Source organism: Eleutherodactylus coqui, chromosome 8 (assembly GCF_035609145.1).
Source record: "Eleutherodactylus coqui strain aEleCoq1 chromosome 8, aEleCoq1.hap1, whole genome shotgun sequence".
NCBI lineage: Eukaryota > Metazoa > Chordata > Amphibia > Anura > Eleutherodactylidae > Eleutherodactylus > Eleutherodactylus coqui.
In genome coordinates, this window is record NC_089844.1 from 121,605,158 (window position 1) to 121,611,157 (window position 6,000).

A 6,000-nucleotide genomic window follows, 5' to 3' on the forward strand; every position below is an offset into this window, starting at 1 on the left:
TTTGTCTGTCTGCATGCTGAGGGATGTGGTTCTACACCTGCCCTTGTATTTAGTATCAGTATATCAATAAGTATGACTACTGACACTTATTTTTTTGGATTGATTAGTGTAGGGATCCACAAGAGGACGAGGACCCTTTACGTGGATTGCGAGATTCCATATTTTGGCCAAAATATTACCTAGTACCTCATATTTATTGGTAGTTATTGTTATTTTTGCAGCAAGCAGTCTGGCTTAAAATGCTGTGAGAACCTGGGGTGTCAATGCCAGTGTGGTTCAGTTTCGAGGTATAAGGCAATCCATTGGGCTGCATCATATGTGGCATCATTAATAAGTTGTAAGCCTGCATGGTGCACAACACATATCAGTGGGACTGACACCCTTTGTATGTGTTACCTATGTGCAAGTATAATATTAAGCAGTTCCTGCTCCACCAATATGTGGTAGATGTGTGTTTGTTCATTTGTATTTTACACCTGTGCAATGCTCCTTCATATTGAAACTTGTCTGTCTACATGCTGAGGGATATGATTCTATACCGGACCTTGTATTTTGTATCAGTATATCAGTAAGTATGACCGCTGACCGTGATCTTCTTAAATTGATATGGCCTCCTTCTGTGATTTTCTTGTCCCTGCAACCAACACTCCGAGACCAAGCCACGTGAAACATTCCCAGACCATAATATAACCTCCTCTGTACTTAACTGTTGGCACAACACACTCAGGTAAATGGCGTTCCCTATCATCCTCCCCACCCAGGTATGTCCATCTGATGTGAAGATGGAGTAATGCGATTTGTCACTCCATAGAACGTTCTTCCATTGCTCAACTACCCAATAATGAAGCTCCTTGTGCCATTGTAGATGGGCCGATGCATTGTGCTTCATGATAGTAACATAGTATGTTAGGCTGAAAGAAGATAATGTCCATCTACTTCAGCTTGGTTCCACCCCACCTCCCCCTTGTTGATCCAGAGGAAGGCAAAAAACTCCCAATAAGGCAGAAGCCAATTTAGCCCATTTGGGGGAAAAAATTCCTTCCCGACTTCATAATGGCAGTTGGAATAATCCCTGATGGATGGCTTGCATGCAGCAGTATAAACCGTATATCCAATAGAGTGACGCTCCCGTCACAAACTATGGCTGACACCTCCAAGGGTCTGCATCTTATGTAGCATGGTTTAGTACATGACATGCTAAGGCCTTAGTCACACGGGCGATTTTTGCCGCTTGAGATGACTGCTGGAAAGTGATCCCTACAGAACAGGAAGAGTCAGATTATTACAAGGATCAGTGGCCAGAATTATTTTCCATTAAGATACAATTTAAAAAAAAACTCCAAATATTCCTAAAAAATCTGTTTAACATAAAAACTTTACTTGGGCCATAGTTCATATGATGCATGTTTGGAATCTGGCTCACATAAAAAAAAAAAAAAAATTGACAATCTTATTCTTGAAGCAGAATTCACATCTGAAAATCTGCATGCAGATCAACCCCATCGTATGGGGCTAATGCATGTGTGGATCCACGACATTATCAAGTAAAAATCCGTATAAGAAATCCCATGTTAACCACACAGACTTCTCATGCAGATATTCATTGAAATCGGATTTTTCTAAAGCAGACTTCTAATCATGTGAACGAGGCCTAAGACTCTATAGCTGGATTTTTACATGGAGAATTAGTGCCTTTCATGAGGTAATACGGAATCCATACTTATACCTTTGTACGAAGACCCACTTAAAGTGAGGTCAGAAGCCCACCTATTCACTGGAGCTATCATGGCAATCTTCTCCTCCTTGGTAAATGTATAGAGATGCTATATGCACAGACTAATATAAATGACTCTGAGAACTCCTTATACGAGGAGGTGCTGATAAGTCTTTGGCTTTACCCAGAAAGAAAAGAGATAGGAAGATGAAACTTTACATTTCTTCCACATACTCTCCACTGATGCCAACACACTTCTTACATCGGTATTCCAAGTTCTGTAAGCCTTGCAAAAAGAAGGATTTCGGTTGTGCCTCAAACCAGTCATCCGTAGCAACCATGGCATCAGAAATGGTGTGAAATTTGGTACCCTTGAGGTGTTTCTTTAGGTTTGGAAACAGATGATAGTCGGAGGGAGCTAGATCTGGTGAATAAGGTGGGTGGTCAACCAGCTGGAAGCCTAGCTCCACCAGTTTTGCCATGGTCGCTTGTGCAGTGTGAGCGGAGGCGTTGTTTTGTAGGAACAAGATTCCTTTAGACAGCTTGCCGCACCTTTTGGCCTTTAGAGCTGCCTCCAAGTTCAATGTAATACCTTGCATTTATGGTGGAACCATTTTGAAGGTAGTCCACTAGCAGCATGCCCTCCTTATCCCAGAACACAGACACCATCACCTTAGTGGCTGATTTCTGCCCCCTGAACTTCTTTGGGCGAGGAGAACCACTGTGCCTCCACTCTTTGGTTTAAGGGTCATACAAATATATCCAGGTCTCATCCATAGTGACCAGTAGATACAGGAAGTTCTTATCAGTCTGGAAATGCTGACAAATGGACCGGGAAGTTTTCACTGAAATTGGCTGATTCTCTAGTATGAGGTTGTGCACAGCATCGACGATCTCTGGAACAACAACCTCTCTCGGCCGTCCAGGAAGTTCATGATTGGTGCTGAAGTGGGCCGTTTTAAATTTGGCAACCCAGTTCTTAACTGTAGAATATGAAGGGCATTGATCCCCCAATGTCTGCGACATATCACCATGAATATCCTTTGCGGACTTTCATTGCAGAAAATAGAATTTTAACACTCCTCGGCTCTCGTTTGCTGTGAATATCGCCTTAGACTCCGCCATTTTGTTTTCCCGCGTGCCTAGATCACTGTTGTCATAAGCTACAAACACAAAATTTTGAGAACATATATTAGACACATAAAGCTTTCATGTGATGTAACATTGGTGACCATAGAAACAAAAAAGAATACAAAGACAAAGACTTATCAGCACACCCTCGTATCTAGTTATTCTAGTTATGTAATATGCAGATCATATATGGTGTCATATGGTGTGCCCTTACTATTCCAGTTTCTTTAATTGGAGGTTATATGTGACACTAATGTAAACTTTGGCTAATATACATTGTTATATGTGGATGGATGGATAGGTGGACAGATAGATATTAGACAGATAGATGATAGATAGATAGATAGATAGAATATATATATATATATGTATATATATACACACACATATATATACACATATATATAGATATGAGGTAGATAGATATTTAATGTAGATAGATATGCTATAGATAGATAAACAAAAATTATCCAAAATACACAATCAAATGGATGTGGGTTAGTTGACTGCACTCATACCTGCATTCTAGCAGGACGGCCACAATATATAACCTTAAACACCCCCTTATGACATAATGCACAATTGCATCACTGAGTACAAGAAGTCACTTTACATTTATCAATTTAAAAATCCTATTCAAGGCAATGAGCTTTTTTCATTGGCAGCTTCCCTAATCTGTCCCACTCCAATTAGAAGACTATACATTAGCGCACGCGTCCAAAATCTAGTAAACCATTTACTTTAACTGTTGCAAAAGTAAATAGCTTCAAAGTCATTCAATTACTCCCCATATTGCTTACTGATGCAAATGACACTGCATCAACATATCTTAATAAACTGATGCCAAGTGCTGCATGCTCTGCTCAGAACATTTAAAGGGAATCTGTCACCTACTTTTAGCCCTATAAGCTAATCTTGTGAGCTGAATGTAGAGAACCAGCTGAGTCCGGGGATGTAAGTGTTATACTTACCTCCCCTGTTGTTTCCACGGTGTCAGCCCTGAAAGCTGCCGCTCACTGCCTTGAGCTGCACTGCTAAGTAGTTTGGCCGTTCTAATTTTATAATGGGAGGACTACTAAGCAGCGCTGCTCTATGCATTCAGTGGCGGCTTCAGAGCTGACATTGGGGGAATGACAGGGAAGGTAAGTATAACGCTTACATTCCCCGACTCCACGGGTCACCTACATTCAGACCATAAACTTAGCTTATAGAGCTAAAAGTAGGTGACCGATTCCCTTTAATAGATTTCAAGACACTTTTTTCAATACACAGGCAAACATGGTCTTCATGTCATCCAGCTACACAGTTTCCACCTGCACAATTGCCCATATACTGCAAAGGTTTATGCTACAATGAATTTTTTTTTCTATCCCTAAGGGTGACTACCCACTACAGTTTTTTTTCACTGTGAAATGCGCAGCGTTTTTTTTTCTGCAGGGGTCTATGGGACTTGTAATGTTAAAATCGTGCAAAATCACGATCGCGATTTTAACATTACAAGTCCCATAGACACCTACAGAAAAAAAAACACTGTAGTGGGTAGTCACCCTAAGGGCTCACACCCACTTGCGTTTTTTTAACACTGCGATATCAATGTCAAGGTCCCTCTTTGCAGGGGGAGGAGGCGGGCCGGGCTGGGTGCAGTGCACTGAGCTTCCGCCCCCTCTCCACCCCTCGCCACTGTTTGCAATGGGAGGGTGGAACAGGGGTGGAGCTAAGTTCTGCCCTGCCCCTCCCATTGCAAATAGTGGCGAGAGGCAGAGAGAGGGCGGGAGCTCAGTGCACTGCTCCCGCCCCGCCCCGCTTCCTCTCCTGCAGAGAGAGACAGTGTATATGAGCCGGGCGTGAAAACCTGGCCAATATACGCACATCGGAATAAGCCCTTAGGCCTCATGTCCGCAGGGTCAGATCCGCAGCGGGTCACCCGCACGCGTGATCCGCGCCCTATAGGGATGCACTGGACACCCGCAGGTAATTAAATACTTGGGGATGTCATTTTCCCCTGAGGCGCGGATTGCGTGTGCGGTAAATCACCCGCAGAATGCTCCATTTTAGTGCGGGTCTACCGCGGGTGCGGCTCCCGCAGGCTTCTATTGAAGTCTATGGAAGCCGTCCGGATCCGCGGCACACCCAAAGCTGAATTCCTGCTCTCCGGTGCGGGAGAGCAGGAGTTTTAAAAAAAATGGAGTGCACGGCGCATGCGCACGGCACGCTGACGGCGTGCTGATCACATCCGCCGGCGCCGAAATCCGGCCGGCACGGAGGGCAGATCTGCAGCATCCGGACAGGTAAGTAATGCTTACTTTTTAGCCCCATGTCCGCGGAAAAGGAGGGACCCGCTGCGGGATTCTGCATGAAGAATACGCGGCGGGCCTGATTTCTCCCGTGGGCATGAGGCTTTAGTGTTGTCATTTGGCTCAACTCATTGTAATATTGTTGCTACAAGTGTTTGTATTTTACATGGGACTGCAGGTAAATCTACATTAATAAAGGGATTGTGTCATCAGAAAATGAGATTTTGTTTAAATCAAGCTTTTTGTTTACATTTTTTGGTATTTGTTTTACATTTTCTATGTTATTATGTATATTAAAATAGACAAATAAATAAATAACAGTGCTAATATCTTGCAGTTTTCACTAAGTGACCACAAGCCTAAAAAAAGTATTTAACATTGGAGGGACTTAGACTGGAATGAACTTCCATGGGAGAATGTTGTGGGCATGCTCTGTGACCTGTGCCCGGAGGGGGAGGAGGTGGGTTGTGACCCTCCCTTATTGTGAATGTTGAATTCTATGTTATCTTTATAAGTATCACATTTCATTGCAAACCAGTCTGTGATGATAATGTGATGACTGCTGAGAAACTTTCTTTAAGGGTGCATTCACACGAACGTATATCGGCTCGGTTTTCACGCCGAGCCGATATACGTTGTCCTCGGGTGCAGGGGGGGGGGGAGGATGGAAGAGCCAAGTGCAGGAACTGAGCTCCCGCCCCCCTCTCTGCCTCCTCTCCGCCCCTCTGCACTATTTGCAATGAGAGGAGGCGGGATGGGGGCGGGGCTAAAGTCCGGGAATTAGCCCCGCCCCCGTCCCGCCTCTCCCCATTGCAAATAGTGCAGAGGGGCGGAGAGGAGGCAGAGAGGGAGCGGGAGCAC